The sequence below is a fragment of the Manis pentadactyla genome, chromosome 7, assembly GCF_030020395.1.
Source record: "Manis pentadactyla isolate mManPen7 chromosome 7, mManPen7.hap1, whole genome shotgun sequence".
Lineage (NCBI taxonomy): Eukaryota > Metazoa > Chordata > Mammalia > Pholidota > Manidae > Manis > Manis pentadactyla.
Genome location: NC_080025.1, coordinates 104,793,537 through 104,820,352, shown reverse-complemented (window position 1 = coordinate 104,820,352; position 26,816 = coordinate 104,793,537). Strand labels below are relative to the sequence as shown.

The following is a 26,816-nucleotide window of genomic DNA, read 5'->3' as shown; positions in this document are numbered from 1 at the left end:
AGCCAATCTGAGTCAGCCAGTAATTGACCTTAGCTGTCCTTGCCCCATTGTAGTGAAATCCCACCTATGGTGGGCTTACCTCCTGGCTCTGCTTCATTTCTGATACCGTTAGATTTGGCTCACCTGGAGTTGTTCCCGTTCTCCTGGGCACTGCCCACTTCTGCCAGGCTCCTCTGGTGTCTGTCCTGTCTTGGAAACCTCAGCCGGCCTGGTGGGGACCAGCTCCTTCTGTCCTGAGTGGGTAGCAGGCAGCCGTTTCACTGAGGACTTCATGCCATGAATGCATCCATGCCCCCTGTTACCGCCTGGGTGCCCCACTGCCCACTGGTTTCTGCTGACTGTCCTCCCCGGGCCTGCGGTCTCCCACCCCCGCCTCCTCTGCAGCCCTTGTGGACCCTCGCGTTGGGTTTCAGGTCAGCCTTGGACCTGGCCTTTCTCTTGCACTGCCTTTTGGTGTTTGGCACACAGGTTAAGGTAAATAGGCAGGCACATTTGCAGATGGCAAAATGTTTTCTGAGACCATGGTGACTCTAGGAACAGGGCTCTTAGTGTGCTGCCCATTTCCCACCTGCCTTGACCACTGAGGTCAGTGAGGGCCCTTGTGTTCTGGGATGTTTACCTCCTCTGTCAGCTGACCCTGGGACTATTTCCTGCTTTGCCTGTCTTTGGCCTACTCATCTGTTCCATTTTAAGCCCCCACACAGATTCCCTCATTGGGTTCCTACTTGAAGACATCACTTGTCTAGGGTTGTTTGCCATCTGTCCAGTCATTACAACTCACTGAAAGGAAAAAAAAGTGGACAGAGGGGATTATATTCACTGAGAGAAGTGGAACTGCAGTTACCTTGGGAAGGAGACAGAGGTAAAGAGCTTGAGTGTTAAATGTTTAAAATAGAGCACTTAAAAATGGTGCTACAACATTTCAGCCCTGTGGCTGGACTGCGTGTAGGATTCTGTGCTTCTGAGAGCTTACAGAACTGTGACTCAGAGGTTCAGTGATTAAATGTAGGCCTACTTATAACAGATGTGCCTACATGAAATGATCTCTGATTTTGTGTTAATCTTTGCTGTCTCTGATGGTTGTTGAAGAAGGAAGAAATAATTTTATCAAGAGTAAGGTCATGTAATAAGGGAGTAAGGAAAGATGAACAAAATGAAAGAGAATTTTCTTTTTCTTCTTTTGCTTATTAGGAAAGATTAGTACTTCTTGGGTACCAGGCTCTTACTAAATGCCATATATGTTTCTTTAATTTGCACAATTACTTTTATAATTAGTGTTAGTGTCCCCATTGTATAAAGGTATACTGAAAGCTTAAGAACTCTGTATCTTGTTTCCCAAATAAGGTTTTCTTCAATTTTAGATCTCCGAGGGATGGCTGTATATCTTTCCTTTTTCTTCTCTCCCACTTTTCTTCAAAATAGCATTTATTTTGTAGTATATTCTACACTCAGTACTGTTTGAATCAGCAGAGATAAACCTCATGACATATCCTGGATGAATTGACCATATATTTTTAAAACTTTTTATTTCTAAATAATGATAGATTCACAGGAAGTTACAAAGAACTGTACAGGGAAACTATGTGCATCCATCCTCCAGCCTTCCCTAGTGGTAACATCTGATATGACTGTGGTGTGATACAGAAACCAAGAGATTAACATTGGTACAATCCATAGAGCTTATTCTGATTTCATGAGTCATGCATGCCCTCATGCACACATGTGTGGGTCTGTGCAATTTTGTCTTGTGTCGCCTTGTGTTATGACCCCACAATCATAAAACCATACTGTACCATTACTGTGAGACTCCTTCATGTAATTTCTCTAGAGCCACACCCATCCCCTCTCCTCCATCCCCAATTTTGGCAACTACTGATTTGTTCACTATCTCTATAATTTTGTTATTTCATGGGTATTACATAAATGAAGTCATATAATATGTATCCTTTTAAGACTGGCTTTTTCTTCACTCAGTACAATTTCCTTGAGGTTCATTCAAGTTGTGCATATCATACTTCATTCTTTTTATTGCCGAGTGGCTGTTCATGTATGGGTGTACCACACTTTGTTTTAACCGTTCGCTCATTGAAGGGTGTTTGAGTAGTTTCCCATTTGGGGCTATTACAAATAAAGCTGCTATGAATATGTGTGTCCAAGTTCCTGCATAAAAAATAGATTAAGTTCTTCTGATGTTTGCTTAAAAATTCATTTGAGCTTAATTAAGCATGAAAAAAATCATGTTGTATGGGAAGTTTGACCCTATAGAGTGAAAACTCATTTAGACTTTAGTGATTGTGGCTGAGGTTGTTTTTCAGCAAATATAATCTGTAACAAACATCACAGGTCAGAAGAGATTTCAACCACTTGCCAGCTGAATGTTAAAGCTTTCCCTAATCCCACTGGCTTTTATACTGATTTTGTTTTATCCATCTTTTTCTAGAGTTAACATTTCTGCTAGGACCAGTTGTGTGACAGTATGTACTATTTCTTAGTTCTTTAATATAAACTTATAACTCAACCATAAAAGCCAAGGGTACTTTATTGATAGATTGGTTGGCTAGTCTTCAATGTGTGTCTGTATTAAATGGTGGGAAGCAAATAGGCAAGAGGAAGAGTAGGAATAAAGCCTTTTTTGTTAAAATAGATCAGAAATAAAAGAAAATTAAGAAAAACTTACTCACACTGGATTGTTGTATTGGTAATAGAAAAATAGCAAGCTATTTCATATTGATTTCCAATATCCCTGGGATTAAAATAAAATGACATGCAAACACTGTGAAGTAATTAAAATTCTATCATTCGTTTTTTTATTCAAGTAGATCCAATTTGATGGAAGAAGGCTTTCCCACAGATCCTTTACAGATAAGATTTGTAATGTGCAGTTGACGTTGGATGGATAGTAGAAATCATATTCATAATTCTTTGTCTTTAAAGTGCCAGGCCTAAGCTAATTCATTTATTTATCCTTTGGTTCATACATTCATTCACTTATTCATTCAAATGATCTCCTAAATAATTAGTAATACTTGTGCTGTGTTATTATGAGCCTAGATACTAAAGGGGCCCCATCCCATATTCTTTATTCCCTTTAAACCATTTGTTCCTGTTACCCTGTGATTCCTCACATTCAGAACTTCTCCTTGGATTTACATTTGTCCTTTATAATCATTTCTCTGAATTCTACCTGTTCTTTTAGACCCACTTCAAATATCTCCTCCATTGATTTGCTTCTGATTTTTCCTAGCTAGAAATTACATAACTTTTTTTTGATATTCCCTGATACTTTATTTGTGGCCCTTGAATACTTTCTACTTTGTATTATGGCCATTTATGTACATTTAATACCTTTGCTGCTCTGTTGTTAATTTCTTCAGTGCTTAATTCATGTTTGATTCTTCTTAGTAATTTTTTGTTCTCTTTCTTTCTGTCCTTTATTCCTTCCTCCCTTTTGCTTTCTTCTGCCTTTTCTTCTCTTTCTCCCTCCATTCATTTCTTTTTCTCTTGTAGGTATTCATAAAATATTTGTTGCCCACCTATTATGTGCCAGATGCTGGATCTTTGGGTAGAGAGACTAGAAACGCTTATGAGGTCCCTGGGATAATGTGGTTATGTCTTTAAGTTAAACATTAGAATTTTTAAAAAATCTGTCAAATTGAAAGACCAGAGACATCCTAAGAAGGAGAGTATTGAATATTCTTCTCCAGAAGTTTTAAAGAAGGTAAACTATTTTTTTTCAGAGAGTCATCTAAATGTAGTCTTCCTTAATGGTAGTAGACTGAATAGGACCATTTTCAATCCCAAATCTGGGATCCTGTGGACCTAAGAAAAATTATTGTGTTCCTGTTTTGTTGAGAGACATCAACTGACTGTCAGCTGATGGTATAAACTGAAAATGTCAAATAAGACATGACTGGAATTCAAATTATGTATTAAAATAACTTATTGGCATGCAAAATGCTTCAGCCAAGCATTTTGGAAGTTCTCAAAATATAAAAAGGACAAGTGGAAGTAGAGAATATTTGGTTTGTTTATCATTTACCTGTGTGGTATCTACTTGTGTGTCTTATCCCAAGTCTCGGGTGCTTGATAAATGGTAAACAAAAATTGTGTCTATAAATGTAGGATGTGTTTTCCTTATGCTATCCTTTAACTCTTCTCTGCCTTTCTCCCTTCTCAAAAAGAAAGTTACTGTGGAAAGAACATACTCAAAACCAGGAACTTCCACTAAACATAATTTGTTTAAAGAGAAGTCAGCAAAATAGGGATTTATAGGAAAAAGTCTACAGAGCTGTTAGAAGCTCAGTGCCCTGGATTTTAAGTAAAAAATGTAAAGAGACTTGAGAAGTCCCTTTCCAAACAACAATCTCTGGGATTCCTTTCAAAGATACATGTGGAAGGCCTATGAAACTATGAATGTGGGAATATCAAGGATATGGGTTGAGAAGGTAGAGTCAGGGCAGCCTTTAATGACTAGCTTCCTTTGGGATAAAAGCAGCAGTGGGGTCACCAGTAAAACTGGATCACAGTGCAACTTAGGAAAGGATATAGAGGGATGAACTGAGGAGCTCTTTGCTTTCCAAAATTCATTTCCATAGCCCCCTTGGATAAAAGAGTTGTGATTTCTTTCCTGCAATAGCTCATTTGTGCCTGGAGCAAAGCATTTGGCTGCAGAGAAATATGGCTGTTGTACCGGTGTCATGTGTCTTACTAGACTGAGGGTAGAGACATTACTGCCATGCAAAGCATGGCTTTGAATTTTATGTTCTTGGTGGTCACAATAAAAACAAACACTGTATGATCTGTACTTTGTCAGGAAGGTTTTGATTTGCTCCCCAGAGTAGAATTTTAGATTTGTGTGAAATCTGTCTGATACAGACTGAACTCTTTTGGGCGTTGTTTGAGTACAGTTTATCCTTGTGCAAATTGCCAGGATCTGAGGCTCTAGTGTGCTTTTCAGAAAATATAACTGCAATTTTACGCTAAATGTTTTTATTCTGCAAAACCAAGAATTTGTGGGATTCTTTTCTGTTTTGATTTTAAAGTATCTTGAAATTTCTGGGCTTCAAATCTTTTGGATTTGGCTGAAGTGCTAAATATTGAGGAAAGGACATAGTAAAATTTTGGTATTTAGAAGTCTTTGTATCAGTTTTTGTGCTTCCTATATCAGAACAACAAATTCAGAATTTATAAAATTAAATTGCTCTCCTTTATTTTTCTGTCCACACGCACATGCACACACACATAAGTAAAGGAGGAAGAAATACAGAGAATATCTGTATGTTATTTTTGGTTATTTTTTTGATGTAATAAAGATATTCAGAAATTGTAAGAGCATGGGTGGGTAAACTACCTGGGAGCTCTAGGCTGCCTACTGGCTAACACAGCTGCTCCTCCAGTTACCACATTTGCTCTGAGTATATTAGCAGACAATAAAGTGATGATAAATGCTAACATTTGTATTGTCTATCTGAAAGGCACTCCGGGGAGTGGGACCTGGGATCTGGCTCATGGATCAGAATTTTCTTTTTACTGCTTTCTGTTTACAAACACAAACCTCATCAAAGCACCTCCAACTCAAAATCCTTCAGTAATTCCCCTGCTCTTGAGACAGAAGGATTTCTTAATTTTCACTATGAGCTACATCAATTCTAAAATACTTGCATTGCCCGATGATCCTAGGCATGTTCCACTCCTGTGTGTTTGATTTCTCCTCTTCCTGGAAAACTCACTCCTTGGAAGCTGCTCTGCTGGGGCCTGCCCATACTTCCTGGGCAGAAGTGTACTCTCCCCGAGAGGATGGCTTTATCAGACCACTTCCACTTGGTTCTGATGCCATTTGCATTCTTCTTGTCCCCCTGCCCAAGTAGCCTTCTTAGGATAGAGGATTATTTGTCATATTTATACCCTAGCTCCCAGGACAGTGCTTGGCCTTTCCTTAATAATCTTAAGGAACCTGGGATCCTTAAGCAAGTGGGACCTGGGCTAAAGCCACAAATCTAGTGGGCTTCCTTCCCGTACCATATATGAAGTTGTGTTCGATTTGCAAAGTACCTCTTGAATCCACTGCCTTTTTCCGTCTTCATCATCACTCACACAGTCTGGGCTGTCATTTCTTACCTGGTGGTCTCCAAATTCAGATTATTTGCTTTTTGTCGTAGTCCCTTCAGGTCACGTGCAGGAACTCAAGCCAGAATAACCTTTCTAAAACACCAACTACCAATGTACTGGTGTAAGTTTTCTGCTTAATGGTTCTGCATTGTTTTCAAATTAGTGTCTGAAGTCCCTGACATGGTATACTGGGCCTTTTAGAGGAATCTACTTGCCTTTCATCACCGTAGTGCATGCTGTCTACTCCAGCCATATTGAATGCATTTTACTTCCTCAAACGATAAACGAGGCTCTGGTCACTTGTACATATTCCACCTGCCCAGACACAATTGATTCTTCCGTTTTCCAACATGTTTGCTTTGCTAAATTTAATTACCCTTTAGTTCTCACCACTTTGTCATGCTTCAGTGTCACTCTTTCCACCTGCCACGTGCTGCCAAGTACCTTACACTTTGCTCATCTTGGCAGTAGTAGGACTCGAGCCCCTCCGTGGGTTGTAAGCGTGATCAGGGTTCTGTCAGCTTTGGGTACCATTACCTAGCACTGTGCCTGGCGTGTCACAGGTACTCCAAAGGAGTTAATGAGTAAGTCATTTAATGAGGAGTGGGTCAGGGATGAGTATGCAGATGAAGTGCCCAGAGCCTCAGGAGTACAGTGGGGGATCCTTTCAAACTGTGTTTCTTTGCTTCCCCTATAAATGCTGCTTCTTTTAAGGGCATCCTAGGAACTCAAGCTCAGAGTTGTCAGGATATTAGAAAAAATATTAAATACCTCTATTGAGGTGTAATTCAGTAACAAAAAAATTCACTCATTGAAAGTGTTCAGTTCAATGGATTCGTGTACTCTGAATTGTGTGATCATTACCAAAATGTAAGCTTAGAATACTTTTATCACTCAAAAGAGAAACCTTATACCCATTAGAATTCATTTCCCATTCTTGCCTCCCTTTCTCCCTCAGCACTAGGCAACCACTAATCTACTTTCTGTCTCTGCATATTTGACTATTCTGGACACTTCATGTAAATGGAGTCATACCATAATATGTGGTCTTCTGTGACTGACTTCTTTCACTTAGCATAATGTTTTAAAGATTCATTCATGTCGTACCATGTGTCAGTGTTTTACTCCTTTTACTGCCAAATAATATTCCATCGTATGACTAAACTAGACTTTATCCATTTCTCAGTTGATGGACATTTGGGTTGTTTGCATGTTTTGGCTATTTTGAATAATGCTGCTATGAACATTCCTATATAAGTTTTTGTGAGGACGTATTTTTAATGTTTTCATTTCTACTGATGATATAGCTAGGTGTGAAATTGCTGGATCATGTGGTAACTGTATGTTTAACATTTGACTTTTAAATTTGTATGTTTCCTGTGAACAAGACATAGTCAAGTGTAGTATAATGGTTAAGAACACAGGTTGTATAATCAGCCTGCTTGGGTCAAAATCGTGGCTCCAGCATTTACCAGCTGTGTGTCCTTTTTCAAATTATTTAGCTGTTTCATCTGTGTCTGTTTTTCTCTCTGTAAAATGGGGAAAATAGCAGTGCCTATCTCATAGTTATTGTGAATACTAAATGATAGAGTGCCTGACACCTAGTAAAGTCTCAACAATGGTTATTATTATTATCTTCTACCATGTATTTCTTACATGATAAATAATAGTAATAACAGTAGTAATATTGAGAACAATTAAGACAAAAATGCCTTGATGTTTTATGTGCTTTTCCAATATTTTCTTGGGCAAAGGAAAAATTTCCTTTAGTGAGAATTTAAGTAGTATGAAATATCTGAAAAGCTTTTACTATGTATTGAAAAATTGTTCTCCAGGAAGTTTCAATATGCTTACCACTGATGTTTCCTATTGTACATCTGATGGGCGACTGATCCTACTTAGCTTTAGTGTGCCTCTTTCTGATTATCAGTGGGATTGAACATGTGTCAACAATGATTATAATTTTTCTTCTGTGAAATACCTATTCATATTTTACCCGTATTTCCATCTAAAAGCTCTTTATATACTTAAGAATATTAATGCTTTCTCTTTTTTTTGCATTTGCATCTAGTTTATCATTTAAGTTTTTCTTGTGTTTTTTTTTTGATGTTTAGAAAATAAAATTTCTCAGTAGCAAAATATGTTAGCAAAAAAAAAAAATCAGTCTTTTCCTTTATGGTATCTTTTCTTTAGAAATCAAAGGTCAAAATATTGTTTCTAGTGCCTGACTTCCATGAGCTGGGGGAGATATGAGAAATTACAGTAATTTCTTTCCTATTTCCCCAGCTTGTTTTATCTTAAACAGTGGTTGCCTGTATTCTTTCAGCTTGAAGAGAAAAAGAGCATCAATTTAGCCATTTGGCATTAAAAATACTGGTGATGAGACAGGCTGGCATGGAGAACTGGGGTTTCCTTTAAATTGTGTGCTTTTCAGCAGTATCTCCTTCCCCAGGGTTTGAACTCATTTAAGTTTGCCCCTAGCATTTGGACATGATATCTTAAAACCCAAATGAATTAATTTGTATGAGATAGTAGGGACTTTCATGGCAACATTGGTTAGGAAGAAATCACATACTGTCCAATCATGAACTTCATTCCAGTGCCATCTCAGTTAGCATAACGTGGAGATTTGGGATTTTCTGACTGAGCAAACTGGTTATTTCTCAAGCAGTGGAACAGTTTTCTGGCTCCTAATCTGATTTGTAATTAAGTTGATGATGGCAACCAGATCCATTTCACATAATTGATTTAGAAAATGGATTTTTTTTCTCATTTTTGATCTGGTTTTCCTATATGTATGAAATACATTCCTAATTTTGACTCCAGCTCCATCAAATTTATTCTCTTTCTAAGGGGTTAGACAGTGGACTAGAAATGTGGCCACCTTAATTAGAAGCTAATTCCAAATAGTTTCTTTTGCAAAACACTGTGCTGAGTACTTCGTAAGCTTTATCTCATTTAATCCATGCCATAAAATATACTATTTTTATGCCTGTTTTAAATAGGAGGAAACTGAGACTGGCTGAGGTTAAGTAAGTCACCCAAGGTCAAAGAGCTTGGAAATTTTCTGCAGATTCAAACCCAAGTCCAGATTGGAGAGCTGTGTTGTAGCACATTGCTCAGGAGAGGACAGGAGTCAGATAACTTTATTGACTTTGAGCTTTATTGAAACCTTACACAAAAGGACATAAACCTCAGTGCCTCTACATATTGGGCATGATTATTATTAAAAATGTTATTACATTTGTAAAGACCCACAAACTAAAGGGCTACCATAATATTGCCAACTAAGCATTTGATTCCTCATGTTTTGATTATTTGTTCCATGTTTTGCCTCTGAAAATCATGCCTGTTTTGCCTCTGAAAATTCTTAATATAAACACCTAGAGAACTAGGGTTTTAGCAACATACATACAATTGAGATTTCAATACCTAATTGCAGACCCTGTCTCTTTGTATGGAAAGAGATTGCTTGGAAACTGTGTGCTGGGAATAAATGAGTACGTTATAATCACAGAGTCAAAAAAAACTCTAATATATTTCTTAAGGAAACAGTAAATAAAAATTCTTGAAGCATTTGCTCCTAAATAAACCAGATATGTAGGCATTAAAATGATGTCAGTTTTTCCTGAACTGTGAAGGTGTGATTTTTTTAGTTAGATTACATCAGAAGTTTTTTGTTTTGTTGACTATATAGTTTTTAAATGTTTTCAAACTATCTTCTTACTGACTTGACAGTTAATGCTTGTGCATGTGAATTTTATTTCATTTTCTGAAGTCTCAACAAAGTACTTGTTTACCTAGCCTTTTTCCTAATTATTGCAGTGCTCAAGGCATTCCCAGGCTTGGTTTTCCACCCACATATTATAAGGATGCTACTCAGACCTGTGCCATCTCTTTGCACAATTTTACAGGCCCACCCATGTGGTCTATGGGAGGCAACAGCAATCATCCATGCTTTCTTTCTTGAGGGTCTCAACTGCGTATATGTAAAAAAACCTTAAAGTTGAAAATTTTGAGGGGTGTGTGTGTGTGTGTGTGTGTGTGTGTGTGTGTGTGTGTGTGTGTGTGTGTTTAAAACTTGAAATGTGATTTTGCCCACTGCAGTTGAGGGAGGATTGAATAGGTATAAAAGAGCATTATTTTGCTGAGACTATATAACCATTTAAACCCATTCTGTTTATTACAACAGTGTAGGTCACTCACTACTCACATTTGAAAATATGATTTTAAAGGATTATAAAAACACTTTACATTTTCTGACAATGCATTTTTGATTTAGCAAAACTCATTTACATTAGCATTATCTGAAACACTGAATAAGAAAGTGGGGAAGACAACTTTCTAGGCTCTAAAAATACGGGCTGTATGTCTTGTCTTTCAAGTTAGCTTTTATAGGAATGAGTAACTTTTATAGAATGAGGAACTTTATTGTTATTATTAGTAATAGCTGCAATTTATTGACTGTCTTTTATGTTTCAGACATTGAGTTAGTTGTCAGATACTATTCCAGTAACTTTGGAAAATAAGTGTTACAAATTACCACTTTATAGATGGAGAATGTGAGGCTTAGAGATAACTTGCCTATGGTAACACGCTAGAAAGAGATAGAGCGAGGACATGAAACAGGAGGCCATCTGAATGTAAAATGTGTATTTTAAAACCAACTTTATTGAGTATAATTCACTTGCAATAAATTGTACTTATTTAATGTATGCAGTGTAAGTTTTGACATATGCATACACCCATGAAAACCATTACCACATTCAAGATAAAGAACATATCCATGACCTTCCAAACTTTGCTCATGACTCTTTTTAATGCCTCCCTCCAGCTCTACCCTGATCTTCTCTTCCCATATGTCCATCCACAGGCAACGAAATATCTACTCTCTATTACTGTGGATTATTTTATATTTTCTCACATTGTTCAAATATGGGTTCATATGGTGTGCACTCGTTCTAAACTGGCCTCCTTCACTTAGTATACCTGTTCTGAGAGTCATCCATGTTGTTGCATGTGTTAGTGGTTCACTCCTTATATTGTAGAATATTACTGCACTCTCTGGATTAAATGCTACAGTACTTTTATTCATTTACTGCTGATGGGCATTTGAGTTATTTTCAGTTTGGGGCTTACAAATAATGTTGCTAAGAATATCATGGGAAAGTTTTTGTATGGACACAGACTTTTGCTTTTCTAGAGTAAATACCTAGAAGTGGGAATGGCCAAATGATATAGTATCTGCATGTTTAAAGTTTTAAGAAATTGTCAAACTGCTTTCCATTTACATCCCCACCAGCAGAATATGAGAGTTCCAATTGCTCCATGCCCTTGAAGCACATGGTATCATTAGCCTTCTAAATTTTTGCTGTTCTAATGGATGAGCAGTGGTATCTCATTGCGGTTTTAATTTGTATTTCTGTATCATCTAATGATGATCCACATCCTTTATGTGCTTATTTGCCATCTGGGTGTCTCTTCTTTGGTAAAATATCTGCTCAAATCTTTTGCTTATTTTAAAAATGGTAAATTTATTATTGCATTTGGAGAGTCTGTGTATTTTAGACAGAAATCCTTCATCAGGCATGATTTTAAAATATTATCTTATAGTCTGTGGCTTGCTCTTCATTTTCTTAACACTGTCTTTTGAAGAGTAGTTGGTCTTAATTTTGATAAAGTCCAATTTACTAATTTTTTATTTTATGGATTGTGCTTTTGGTGTCTGTTACAGGTTGAATTATGTCCCCTTCCCTCCTCCCCAAGAAAAGGTATGTCGGAGTCCTAACCCTTTGTACCTCAGAACGTGACCTTATTTATAGCTGTTGGAGATATGGTCTTTACAGGGATAATCAGTTAACATGAGGTCATAAGGGTGAGCCCTAATCCAATATGACTGCTATTCTTATAAAATGGGAAAATTTGGATAGGGAGATAACACATATACAGGAAGGTGATATAAAGAGACAGAGGGTAAAGCTGGCACTCTGCAAGCCAAGGAGAGAGGCCTGGAAGGATCTTTCTCTCATAGTCCTTGGAACCAACCCAGTAATACCTTGATCTTGGACTTATAGCATCCCAAACCATAAGACACTAAATTTCTGTTAAGCCAGCCAGTTTGTATACTTTGTTGTGCCATAGCAAACTAATACAGTGTCACAAAGATTTTCTCCTGCATTTTCTTCTGTAGGTTTTAGGAATTATATTTAGGTTTATGATTCATTTTAAGTTGATTTTTGTATGTGGTGGGAGGTATTGATTAAGCTCAATTTTTTTGCATATAATATCCAGTAGTTCCAGCCCCATCTGAGAATACTAGACTTTCTCCACTAAATTGTTATTTTATCTTTGTTGAAAATCAGTTTTCTATATGTCAGTTTCAAGACTCTTATTCTGTTACATTACTTAGTTGTCTATCTTGATGCTAATACCAAACTGTCTTTATAATATAATCAGACTTGAAATCAGGTCATATTAGTTCTCCATCTTTGTTCTTTTTCAGTGTTGCCTTGGCTCTTTAGGGATTTTCACATTTCTGTATAAATTTCACAATTAGTTTGTCAGTTTCTATAAAAAATTCCTCTGATTTTGATTTGTGTTTGAATTGTGTTGAATCTACAGATAAATTTGGGGAGAATTGACATTTTAACAGTATCAAGCATTCTGACCCATAAACACAATATATCTTACCGTTATTTTAGATTTTCTTTAATTTTTTTCTCAGCAACATTTTGTAGTTTTCAGTATTCGGGGCTTGACAATCTTGTCAGATTTAATACTATTTTGTATATTTTTATATTACAAATGATATTATAGAGGTGTAGAATGAGTTGTTACCCAATCATCTTGTATATTGTAAGCTTGCCAAACTGATTGAATAGTTCTAGTAGTCTTTTGGTGGATTCTATAAGGTTTTTGTCTGTAAATAAAGACAGTTTTACTTCTCTCCTTCTGATCTTCATTCCTTTCTCTTGCCTTAATGCACTGAATGCAACTTCCAGAATAATGTTGAACGGGAAAGAAATAGTGAGATGGGACATCCTTGTCTTATTCCTGATCTCAGGAGGAGAGCATTCAGTCTCTTACTGTTGAGTATGATGCTAGTCAGGGTTGCACTTTTTTTCTGTAGAGACAAATAACTAAATTTCTGTCCCTGAGGGCCATGTAGTCACTGTTGTAATACTCAACTCTATTGCTGTTGCAGTATGAAAGCAGCCACATCTTCCAAACGCAGATCCACTGATACCACATAGCTCTGTTCTCAGGTGGGGTTCTCTGCTAGACTCTGGTATTTTTCTTTGTGTAGTTCTTTTTTCTTAGGTAGTCTGACCCACCCATTCTAGCTGCCTTGGTGTCTCTGGAATCTCAACTCCATCTCCTAAGTCAGGGAATCCACCAGGCTCCACCTGGGTCACCCTTCCCTGCACTGAACCCTGAACACGTTCTCAAGGTAGGAAGCTGTGGCTGTCATAGAGCCCCCCTCTGTGTTTTGTTCCCATCTCTCAGATTGCTACCACTCTTCATTACCTATTCTTTGTTGCCTTGATGTCCAGTGTCTTGAAAACCATTGTTTTATATATGTTGCCTGTTTGGGTTGTTTCTCTTGGGAAGATAAATGGCAAATCTGATCACCATCTGTGACAGTGAAACTGGAGAGCAATGGAGCTGGGATTTCGACCTGCTCTGGTTGACCCCATAGATGGAGCATTTGTATCATTCATGGCACCCCTTTTCTCTGGCTGGATTCAGTGGCTCCAAGAGCCGCAGCATCTTCCCTTTTCTCATTCTCGTCACTGTTGCCTATACGGGCACCTCATTGCCAGTGTCAGTCATGTTTTATCAGAAGTGTAATTCCCTATATTTTTTCTCATAACCTTATATTGTTCTACATCTTTGTGAAGAGTCTATTCATCATTATCCAATTTGAAGGAATCTGCAGCCATGGAATAAAGAAGCAGTTTGGTAGCTAAGCCAATGGAGTAGGGGTGTGGATCTGGAGTTGGGGTGTGGGACATTGATCCAAGTGGCACTAGAATATCCATTGCTGCTATTTTAAATGTCTGACACATTGTTCATGGGTGGGTCAGGCCTGAATAGTCCTAGAGTTGTAGCAGACATCTGGAAAGGAACTTTTTAACTAAACATTTCTTTAAGGGATGTTAGGAACCAAGGCTAAAAGTCATACTTGAATTGGTATCAGAAGATGTTGTTTGTAAAGAACATGTTTATACCATTTATTTTGGAAGTTTCTCAGAAACGCATTGTTTGATATTTTTGTATTATATTAGCTTTTACTTTTCATGACATTCTCTTTAGAGAGAAGGTCTCAGAGAAATATTAGATCTGACCATTCATTCAACAAATATTTATGAGCTCCTGCTTTGTGCCAGGTAGTGTTTTAGGTATTGAGGGTGTAGAAGGGAAAACAAACAAATTGATGATCTCTTCAAGCCTCCATTCTAGTAGAGTGAGACATAAAATAGAGGAAGTAAATACACCTGTGCTATGGAGAAAACTAAGGCTAGTTGGGACTGGTGATGGTGGCATTGTGTTAGTGGTGTTGGCGTGCAAATAGAAATAGCGAGGACAGGAAAGGCAGAGATCTGAAGTGGGCACTCATTATTTTTATTATTAGCTGTTCTGATTATTCATCTTGTGGTAAACCTCATTGATATATTACAAATAGTCATTAAAGTCATTTACAAGCTCAGTTCCTTTCAGCGGCCTCCTTTACTCATATTCCTGATCCCAGCCAGAGAATTAGTCATATACCTGATCTGATTTACAGTGTTCTAAAACCAGTGGGTGGAGGCTTTGTTAGAAACACAGTTTGGAGGCCAATATGGTAGGTGTGCTAATGCAGCTCTTTGGGGGAAAAGAGTCAACGGGGCATATGTGAGGGCAAATCTTGCTTCTTAGGACACAGACTGATATACAGACAGAAGTATTGAACAGACAACAGCATGCAATTAACTCTGGCACAATTTGGTAAGTTCTATTTTTAAAACCTCTCTAGGTTAATTAGGTAAATTTAATGAAAAATGGAGGTGTTTCTGTACTCATTCTGTTAGTCATGGTGCACGTACTTGAACATCATCAAAAGTAAGGTAGACCTTGGAAGACATAGGGCTTTGCTTACACCAAGGACCATCATAGAAAGTGAGTAGGGAGGGGAGAAAGGAAGGCCATTCCCACCAAAGCATGAATGTACCAGGCACTGGCCTCTTCATGTTCTTGCTCTGTGGCAGTGAAGCTGGAGAGCAGTGGAGCCGGGATTTCGACCTGGCCTGGCTGACCCCATAGATGGAGCATTTGTATCATTCATGGCACCTCTTTTCTCTGGCTGGATTCAGTGGCTCCAAGGGCCACAGCATCTTCCCTTTTCTCATTCTCATCACTGTTGGCTATAAGTGCACCTCATTGCCAGTGTCAGTCATGTTTCCCTTTCATACCCAACCTACCCATTTGTGAAATTTCATCGCGTGTTTGTTTCCTTCTTTGCCTATGAGTAGGAGGAGGCATTTCAATACTGAGCTCTTATCCTCCTATGGCACATGGGACCAGTCTGTCTTGTATTGCCAGTGTCAACTGTAAGCAGTAGGCCTGGAGCTCTGCTTGAACACAGGGCTTCTGATCCAGACACCCATGTACTGTGTGGTGTCTGAAGGATCTGGACCCAAGTCATAGTCTATTACTTCTGTAAACATCAGTTGCCACAGAAGCATTTCTATTCCTTTACTCTTATGTTCCCCACTCTCTTGAATTGTATAGTGTGAGAGAGGATTTTGTATTTTAGGTGAATAAGACAGTTTTTCTAAATTGATCAGCCAAAGCAGAAAATGTTAATTCTTCTGAGAGCATTGTTCCTATAAAGTAAAACTGCTTCACCAATTTAACATGTGAGGAGAATAAGAGGAGAATCATTTCAGGCAAAGAAATAGAAATCAATTACCTGTAAAAATGTAAAAAATCTTTTTTATATGATTTTATTTCTAGATTAAATAAATGGAACTCCTGCGCCTTTTGCTACCTGATTGGCTTTAGTCAGAACCAGAGGAACCAAGACAGGGAAAAACGACCTATTAATGATCTGTCAAAAGAAAATGTCAGTAAAGAAAGGAAGTACCAACACTTTAAAGAAGTAACTTTTGAAAAGAAGTTTTTTCATGAATACTTTAAACTATCTCCTACTGTTGCACTGGAATATTTTAGTGGGTCTGCAGGTACCAACTTCTTTTGTGCAAACTATCTTTAAAATGACCACATTCAAAGAAGTCAAATAGGCAATTGACTGGAAGCAATTCCATAAACTCTGGCTCTGTGCTTAGCAGCAGTGTCTGCACCAGCCAGTTCTGTGTAGCTCCTCGCTAGTGTGATTGGAGGGGCTCCTTCTTTTATACTTTTATGAACAGGCTGATGAGGGGAATGGGAAGAACATGGATAAAATATTGGATCTGGAGCTCACTAACTGTGAAGCTGGGCTGGTTACTTAGAGTCTCCACTTCTTTGTTCAGTTGTGTAACTGCGACAAGATGATGTGAGTAAGGGGTTGGCGGGCAGGCAGTAAGAATGGGCCAGGTGTGGGGAGTGATGAGACCTTATAAATAAGGATTCGGATGAATCTAGTTTGATTCATGCACCTGAAGGTCAATGTTTTAAAAGTGCTTTATAACCCAGAAAGCCTTACAGATTAGTAAAGCATCAGTAATGGTGATAGATTATAGGATATGCACTTTGAGGCTAGCAAGTGATGTTTTATACATTTTCATCCTGTGCAAGAGGTAGCTGGCACCAATATGAAAACATGCTATGTGCCAAATAAAGAATGAATGATTCTTGGAAATCAAAAGAGAACTAATTTTTCTTTTACAGTAATCTTCACTTTGCTACAAATGGCTCTTCAGATATATTGAGAAGTGTGTTGGGTTCTCAATAATTTGCAATTAAAAGAGAATTTACCTATGGTTTGTGTTTGGAATTTTTCTGTGCCCTGTGGTAGAAAACCCTTCTTAAACTTGTATAAGAAAAAAGAGATAATTTTTAACTAGTGAATTTGAGAATCTGAGAGTAAACTGAATTTAAGTATGGCTTGATTCAGGCGCTCAGATGAAGGCATCTAGGCCCAGTGTCTCACTCCATCTTCCCACATTCCTGTAATACCACAAAAGCTCTGTTCTCTGCCAGGTTTACCTGTTGCAGCTAGGCCTCACAGACCTCCTCCAGGTTCAGCCCAGAAGAAAAAAAAAGACTTCTAATAACTCCTTCACAAGTCCCAGGACTTACCTTACTTGGCTCACATGCCCATTCCTTGCCAGTTCCTGTGGGGAGAGAGAGTGCCCACTGGCCAGGCCTGGGTGAGTCATTCCATCCTGGAGCTGGAGTGCGGCTTCCTCACAGCAGGCGGCCTGAGACTGGGGGATGAAATGAGCATTGCTGCTGCCAAAAGAAAGGGGTGTGGACACCAGGTGGCCTGTATGCAGTAAGTGTCCATTCCACCTGTGGGCCCCTTGGTTGTCTTCTCCAGGCCTTGTAACCCAGTCCTCCTCAGGGAAAGTTTAGAGAAGGGATATTATCCTTAATGAGGAAATAATTCAAAATAGTCTATAGTCTGGAATCATTCAGATGTCTGGGGGGCCATTTAAACAGAGGTTTTTCCCAAATGTCTAAACTACACTCAAGCATCTGACAAGATCTCTCTCTAGGCTCTTTGGTGTGAGGAGTTGCATTCAAGTTTGTTTGATCTGTCTGAGCTGTGACTTTCTGGCAAACTGAATGCTATGGCTCTTCTACAAAGCTCCACAGAAGTATGAACAGAGAGAAGCCATATTAAATTCTATACAAAGGGAAATCTTTGCATTGGTGCCCCTTTCTCCTCTTGTATATTTCACTTCATCAGAAAGACCTTCCTAATTTTTCTTAACAATACATCATTATCTAAAATGATCTTTTAATTTTTTTGTCTATCATTTCTCATTAAAATTAAACTCTGTAAGAGCAAAACATTTTCTTTTATCTTCTTTTCTTCAGTAGCCACAACACCTGTCATATAGTGGCACATAGTAGGCACTCAACAAACAGTTACTAGGGCATGAATGAATGAGTCCTAGAACCATTATTCTACTGCCTCTCTAGGCACAAATTGTCCCTTGTGAATGAGGTTGGCTTGAGTAACTATAATAGCTGAACCAGTCATAGCTACATTGTTATAATGGATGGGCTATATAATGTAGTGAAATTATTAATTCCCAAAGTTTGTACTTCATCCGAAAGACATATTGCTGGCTTTAGGCAAGGAATGAGTCTGGCTTCCATGATAGATGGGGCTTACACTTAGGGACAGTAAGCATTGTTTTATAGAGTGTTTTACCTTGAACCACACAATTATATTTGAGGACAGTCATGACTGTATTATATAGAAATGGAATAAGATTTGTTATTAATATACTCTTGGAGATGGCAATCTCACACTTGGCAGGGGTATCTAAGTAGTTAGCCAATTCACAGAATGTTACCATAGTGCCTGGAAGTGGGTTAGAGTTTCCATTGTCAATTCCTCCACACATGCTGTTCCCCTCCCACCAGGCGGTGTGAGAGAACCGATTCCAGTGCACTGCACTTGTTAGGGAGCATCTGCGTGTCCGCCTTCTGGAGAGAACCTGTTTGATTGGGTCCCTGTAAGGGTTGGTGGTAGGCTGGGCTCCCTGATGAATTGGATTAATTCAGTCACATGTGTTGGCTTAAAGAAGTTGGGTGAACATCAACAAGCTACGGGGCTGATGTTTTCGCACATTAGTGGACCTCAGAGTACAAGTTAACTTGATTTATAGATACTGCTTATATAGTGAACTATCTAAAAAGACACCAATGAAATTGGAAGAAACTGAATTTTGATTTTCAGAATACTTCTTGCAGTTATCACTCTTTGAATCCAAGTGATTCAAAATTTTTCATTCCATTTTGACATTTTTAGCAAACTAATATGAGCGCTTTCCAAGTACTAAGCATTGAAGATATAAAATTAAAAACAATATGATGTGTTTTGATTTCAGAAAATACTCCATATAGAAAGGACAGAGAGATCTTCATATAACCAAGTTTAGTATCTATGATAAGTAGTATGATAGAAGTTTGCCTAGCATACCTTAGGCAAGTAATTCTTGGAGTGGTGCGTGTGTGTGTGTGTGTGTGTGGCTTTTCAGCTCTGGTTATGACTTTTTAATCTCTGACAATTATGGAAACAGTAAACACACCATGAACATTTGTTGAATGTTGTTTATGTCAGACACTGTTCTAATTACCTTTTACTTATTATCTCATTTAATTCTTATAGTAGGCCCTATGGGGTAGGTACCTGGAACATTCTCATGTACAAATAAGGAAGCAGGCTCCCAGAGGATCATGAACTTGCCCTACATCCTGTGGCAGAGCCTCTGTTCACCTAGGAGGCTTGTTGGCTGTGGCTGTCCAGCACCACTGGACCTCCTGCCTCCATGCTGGTTGTCAGGACCCCCCTGGAAGTTCTCTGAGGATCTTAAGGGGTTTGTTCCCCTATGGGTTGCTGTCTTCCTGTTTGGGGCCCATGCACATGTGTGCATCTATGGTGACTTCACTATTATGATGGTTAATCTTATGTGTGTCAACTTGACTGGCCATGATGTGCCCCCAGATGAAACATTGTTTGTAGGTGTGTCTGTGAAGGTATTTCCAAATGGGATGAGCATTTGGATCAGTAGACTCAGTAAAGTAGATTGCCCCCTTAAATTGGGTGGGCATTATCCAGTCTGTTGAGGGTTTGAATAGAGCTAAGGGTGGGGGAAGGAAGAATTTACTTTTTGCACATTAGAGGACCTCAGAGTACAAGTTAACTTGATTTATACATAGGGAAGGAAGAAGTTGTATCCTGCTTCACAGCTGAATGGGGGCATCTCATCTTATCTTCTCCTGCCTTTGGATTGGTATTTCAGCCATCAGCTCCCCTGATCCTTCAGACTTGGACTTGAATCACACCACCAGCTCTCCTGGGTCTCCAGCTTGCAGGTGGCAGGGTCTCCGTAATCACTGGATCGTAATTCTTCATAATAATATTCCTTCTGCGTATGTGTGTGAGATATCCTACTGGTTCTCTTTCTCTGGAGAACTCTAATATAACTTGTATCAGGGAAAAAACTCACTGTGTATGTGTGCAGTGGAATGAGACTTGCTCATCTGTTTCAGAAAGCTCACTACTTGTAATCCCAGCTGTGGTTCTCCACATTCGTCTCCAGCGTTGTGTCTGACCTGTGTGTTTTGATGTGCCCACTGCAGCTGATGGAAGGTTCTGCCCTGGCAGTCTTGGAACCTGGATTCTGTTTGAGCTCCTCCCCTATCTTTTTGACTTTTGGCCACTAACATGACCTCACTGGACCTCGGTTTCTGCATTTGCAAAACGGAGATGCATTTGCTCCCTCACTCAGGCGTCATTGGGTAGAGCATTTATTCCTGTGTGGGTGTTGATTCAGTCAATTTGTAGTGATGATCTCCTCTGTATCCTGAGAGGTGCTGTGTCCTGTGTAAGAAAGGTCCATCCAGGTAAGAGCTGTCCTCGTGGAGCTCACAGCCTAACTGGGGGGATCAGATGCACATAAATAAGCTTGAGCACAGTTATTACTGTGCATGTAGTTATTATTCAAATAATTATACAATAATTATTGGGCAAGGGGTGGGTTTGGAGAGAGCCTTCCTGGGCATGTGTGTGTCCAGGGATTTTCCTGGGCACCTGCTCTGTGATGCAAGCACTAGTTCCCACTTCGCTGGTTGGTGAGAGGGTGCTATGCTGGTCAGGATTGGCTCAGCAAGTGCGTGGGACAAAAGCAGCTGAGGATGGGACCTGAGGGGACAAGGGCTGCCATCAGGCCTCCCATACCACTGTCCCATATGATTTTTTCCCCTTTCTGCATTTTCAGCCCTCCTGGTGTACGCATGCTCCCACCAACTTTTCCTGGTGAAATCTTCTTCTTCCTTCAAAACCCTCCCAGCACCCTCAGAGCTCCTTCTAACTAGCAGTTATGGTGTCCTCAGTTAGGGTGAGAGCTAACTTGTTTCAAGTTCTCCCTACATTCCAGACACCATTCTAAGTTCTTTGCACCAATTTATTATTGAGTCCTCACCTATAAGAGACTATTAAGAATCCCCATTTTACAGATGAGGAAGCCTGAGGCACAGAAAGGTCACACCTTTAATGAGTAGTGAAGCCAAGTTTCTTATTATGGCAGTCAGGTTGAAGTGTCTGACATAATAACCATCATTGCTCACAATGACCATGCAGCTGTCCTCTTTTACAGATGAGGAAATGGGAACAAGCAGCGTGTTAAAGTCATGCAGTAGCGAGAGGCAGAACTGGGCCTCCATCTGATTCTCATGCCCTTGCCCTCTGAATCTCTGCCTCTGCACACACACCAGTAATACTGGAGACCCTTGTGCCTGATCGACCTGCAACTCTTGGGCGTCTTTTCTCCCTCAGCCACAGCCATGCTATTGGCATTGCTCCTAGCATATCGCAGACACTCAGTGTGTGGTTGTTTCATGATCACTCTTTCTCTTGGCTGCTCTGTGTGGGAGGGCTCCTTATCTCACCTAAACTTGAAAGCATGTCTCACTGTAATCATTTTGAAATTATATATGGAAAAGTTATAAAAACCTGTGATGGCTTAATGTTGACATGACACCTGGAGTTCATCTGTGTTCGTGCCTGAAGGTGTTTTTACATCCATGTAAGAGCACCTTTCTGTCACGTTTCTGACCTGGCATGTGATCAACAGATTTAATAATTTTTCAGTGTCACATGGGGCTTATCCTGAGCCGAGTGTGAAGTGGCTGTGGGGTCCAAGGACTGGGGCATTGCAGGGATTCCTCGTGCTTCCTCTAGGCTCTGCTGTGCTCTGCAGAGCCTGGTCTGCACAGACCCACTGGTCAAACTCACTCCCAGCTGTGAGGACCCTGAGCGGGTGATTGGATGGAGTTGTAATAGAGTATATCAGTTACACTGGATCATTCTCCCAAGTGCAATTTGAGCATGTTGAACAGACGATGTGCCCTTATCATATTTGCATAGTAATGTGCCTGCATTTTGATTCTAAGCCTTTTATTTCCTTAAAACTGTGCCCCTCAGTTTGTGCTTATGTCTGAGAATATCCGTTTAGCAGGGCCATACCTGTGTCCCATGTAACTGTCCTCTGGAGGAGTACCTGGCACACAGTGAGCAGCCATAAATAATGAGTGAATGAATGATTGTGTCTTTCGGGAGGTGAGAAAGGCCCTGGGTAGAAAAAAGTTTCCGAAAATTCTCTAAGTTTATTGGTTGCTCTGTTACTGAACCCTGACATCTCTTTTCTGTTTCAGTATTTGCAAATGATCTGTGGTGTTTCTGACAGCACAGCAATTAAGAGGTGGCACAGTAACCTTGGTTGTGACCTTCTTGGTCTCAGTGGCTTTTGCATAGTGAGCTGCTAAAATTCAGTTATCGCTTTGGCTCAGCACTGTTGACCTGCTTTCATCACTGGAGAAAATGTGCAGATTTTAGAAAATTTGCCAGAGGCTGGAATTTGGCTGTGAAAATGAATTTTGGTTAATCCCTCTTTTAGCTAAAGAACTTGTAGTATTGAAATTTGCCTGTGTTAACCCAGTTGTTAATTATGCTCAAAGCAATATACATGCTCATTAAATTGCCGTTATTTTTCTACTAATGGTCATTTTCTGCTTCAGTCCCTTTAACTGCATTATGGACCATATATATGATCATGTAGTATTCTTTAATTTAGTTTAACAGTTCTTTTATGGATCATTAATGTAAAATTTACAGTTGTATCTAGATGTGTACATACATGATTGATTATGCTAATCCAGTATATTACCTTTATTTTCCTGTTGCTGGAATTAATTGAAATAATATACATGCAAAAGCCTAGTACAGAGTCAGACATGGTAAAGGACTGCTGAGTAATCATCCATCTTATGTGTGTACATTCATTTTTCCATCTAGTGATGGTACTATTAAAATATATGTTTTATCAGCTATATAGAGATATTTTGTTTTTTGGTATCTTTCTAAGTAGGTGACATTTATTTTTAAATATTCCAAGTTGAAATTATTGCTCCAAGGCCCTATGATACAGAGTTTTGGGTCCCAATTCATTCTTTTTTTTTTTTTTTTTTTTTTGTGAGGGCATCTCTCATATTTATTGATCAAATGGTTGTTAACAACAATAAAATTCTGTATAGGGGAGTCAATGCTCAATGCACAATCATTAATCCACCCCAAGCCTAATTTTTGTCAGTCTCCAATCTTCTGAGGCATAACAAACAAGTTCTTACATAGAGAACAAATTCTTACATAGTGAATAAGTTCTTACATGGTGAACAGTACAAGGGCAGCCATCACAGAAACCTTCGGTTTTGCTCATGCATTATGAACTATAAACAGTCAGTTCAAATATGAATACTCATTTGATTTTTATACTTGATTTCTATGTGGATACCACATTTCTCTCTTTATTATTATTATTATTTTTAATAAAATGCTGAAGTGGTAGGTAGATACAAGATAAAGGTAGAAAACATAGTTTAGTGTTGTAAGAGAGCACATGTAGATGATCAGGTGTGTGCCTGTAGACTATGTGTTAATCCAAGCTAGACAAGGGCAATAAAACATCCACGTATGCAGAAGATTTCTCTCAGAACGGGGGGGTGAGGTTCTAAACCTCACCTCTGTTGATCCCCAATTTCTCACCTGATGACCCCCCTGCGACTGTGCCTGTCTTAGGTTGTTCCTCCCTTGAGGAATCTTACCCGTCTCTGGCTAACCAGTCATCTTCCGGAGCCATACAGGGAAATGTAAAGTTGGTAAGTGAGAGAGAAGCCTTATTGTTTGAAAAGGTTAGCTTTTTATTTCTTTGCATATTTATGCCCTGTAGCTTCTATGCCCAGCATTTGTCTTGAGGTATCTTTACCACTTGGAAGAATTATGATACTCGGTAAATTTGATATGAGGCACGAATTCTATTTAAGGGTTGTAATTAGGAAGGAAGAAGAAAAGCTATAGAAGTAGCAGGCGGCAGAAAACATGGGAAGATTGATTATTTCTTTGACATATCTTCTTGTAGAGTAACTTCAGCATGTATAGGTTTTCAGCTACTACTTAAATTGCGCACACACATTAACATAATAGGAGTATAGTTATGTAACCAAAGCATACCTGTAATTACCAGCCATCTCCAGTGAAACCAAGAAAACCAGTTAGGCACCTTAGGCATTTGTGAAAACTTATCTATGATATGGTGGATATTGTCCAACTGAACTTGAACAGTCTGAGAGAAATCAGACAAATTAAAACAACCCATTCCTGGGGAATGTTCACATCCCTTATGTTCTTTTACCAGTAAATAGTCTGTAGTTGTAAGATTTTGGAGCGCTACAATTTGCACTTCTCCTAATTCTTGATTGAGTTCCAACAGTATAGATCCAGTCAAATTTGTTGTTTTACTGTATGCACAGGCCAGCTTAGATATCTCCTTCCTCATTCCCATGGCAAGTCCAGGAACTGGAGGAATGAGTGCATCTATAGCTGTAGCAGTGCGTGGATCTTTGTTGGGGTTTTTTGATGATCACCTTCTGGCATGAGTCTTCCAGAGAGTGCTGATGTTGGAAGTTCTTTTTCATATCGTATCTTAGTTCATTTTCGGGGTAGCCCAATTAGGCTTGGATCCTCTGTATAAACACAAACAGACCCTTTGCCTACATTTTTATATGCCCTTTATACTCTTGTGTAGAACTCATTGGAGGTTACCACACAGGAACTGCCCTTTTTTTTTTTTTTGGTATCACTAATCTACACTTACATGACGAATATTATGTTTACTAGGCTCTCCCCTATACCAGGTCCCCCTTATAAACCTCTTTACAGTCACTGTCCATCAGCATAGCAAAATGTTGTAGAATCCCTACTTGCCTTCTCTGTGCTGTACAGCCCTCCCTTTTCTCCTACCCCCCCATGCATGCTAATCTTAATACCCCCCTACTTCTCCCCCCCCTTATCCCTCCCTACCCACCCATCCTCCCCAGTCCCTTTCCCTTTGGTACCTGTTAGTCCATTCTTGAGTTCTGTGATTCTGGTGCTGTTTTTTTCCTTCAGTTTTTCCTTTGTTCTTATATTCCACAAATAAGTGAAATCATTTGGTATTTCTCTTTCTCTGCTTGGCTTGTTTCACTGAGCATAATACCCTCCAGCTCCATCCATGTTGCTGCAAATGGTTGGATTTGCCCTTTCTTATGGCTGAGTAGTATTCCATTGTGTATATGTACCACCTCTTCTTTATCCATTCATCTATCGATGGACATTTAGGTTGCTTCCAATTCTTGGCTATTGTAAATAGTACTGCGATAAACATAGGGGTGCACTGATCTTTCTCATACTTGATTGCTGCATTCTTAGGGTAAATTCCTAGGAGTGTAATTCCTGGGTCAAATGGTAAGTCTGTTTTGAGCATTTTGATGTACCTCCATACTGCTTTCCACAATGGTTGAACTAACTTACATTCCCACCAGCAGTGTAGGAGGGTTCCCCTTTCTCCACAGCCTTGCTAACATTTGTTGTTGTTTGTCTTTTGGATGGCAGCCATCCTTACTGGTGTGAGGTGATACCTCATTGTAGTTTTAATTTGCATTTCTCTGATAATTAGCGATGTGGAGCATCTTTTCATGTGTCTGTTGGTGGCCATCTGTATTTCTTTTTTGAAGAACTGTCTGTTCAGTTCCTCTGCCCATTTTTTAATTGGGTTATTTGTTTTTTGTTTGTTGAGGCGTGTGAGCTCTTTATATATTCTGGACGTCAAGCCTTTATCGGATCTGTCATTTTCAAATATATTCTCCCATACTGTAGGGTTCCTTTTTGTTCTATTGATGGTGTCTTTTGCTGTACAGAAGCTTTTCAGCTTAATATAGTCCCACTTACTCATTTTTGCTGTTGTTTTCCTTGCCCGGGGAGATATGTTCAAGAAGAGGTCACTCATGTTTATGTCTGAGAGGTTTTTGCCTATGTTTTCTTCCAAGAGTTTAATGGTTTCATGACTTACATTCAGGTCTTTGATCCATTTTGAGTTTACTTTTGTGTATGGGGTTAGACAATGGTCCAGTTTCATTCTCCTACATGTATCTGTCCAGTTTTGCCAGCACCACCTGTTGAAGAGACTGTCATTTCGTCATTGTATGTCCATGGCTCCTTTATCAAATATTAATTGACCATATATGTCTGGGTTAATGTCTGGATTCTCTAGTCTGTTCCATTGGTCTGTGGCTCTGCTCTTGTGCCAGTACCAAATTGTCTTGATTACTATGGCTTTATAGTAGAGCTTGAAGTTGGGGAGTGAGATTCCCCCCTACTTTATTCTTCTTTCTCAGGATTGCTTTGGCTATTCGGGGTCTTTGGTGTTTCCATATGAATTTTTGAATTATTTGTTCCAGTTCATTGAAGAATGTTGCTGGTAGTTTCATAGGGATTGCATCAAATCTGTATATTGCTTTGGGCAGGATGGCCATTTTAACGATATTAATTCTTCCTAGCCACGAGCATGTGATGAGTTTCCATCTGTTAGTGTCCCCTTTAATTTCTCTTAAGAGTGACTTGTAGTTTTCAGAGTATAAGTCTTTCACTTCCTTGGTTAGGTTTATTCCTAGGT

General features: G+C 39.1%; 1 protein-coding gene across 7 annotated transcripts in view; it reads left to right on the top strand.

Annotated features, from left to right (window-relative positions):
• Nucleotides 1-26,816, top strand: part of PDE1C (phosphodiesterase 1C) — a 479,464-nt gene that overhangs the window by 208,587 nt on the left and 244,061 nt on the right. The window contains exon 1 of one of the 7 annotated variants that reach the window (XM_057504644.1): nucleotides 11,861-11,879. The exons of the other annotated variants lie outside the window; for them this stretch is intronic. The gene's annotated coding sequence lies outside the window, so the exon portion shown is untranslated. Of the gene's footprint in view, nucleotides 1-11,860; nucleotides 11,880-26,816 lie in introns of those variants that run through there. 7 annotated transcript variants of the gene reach the window in all.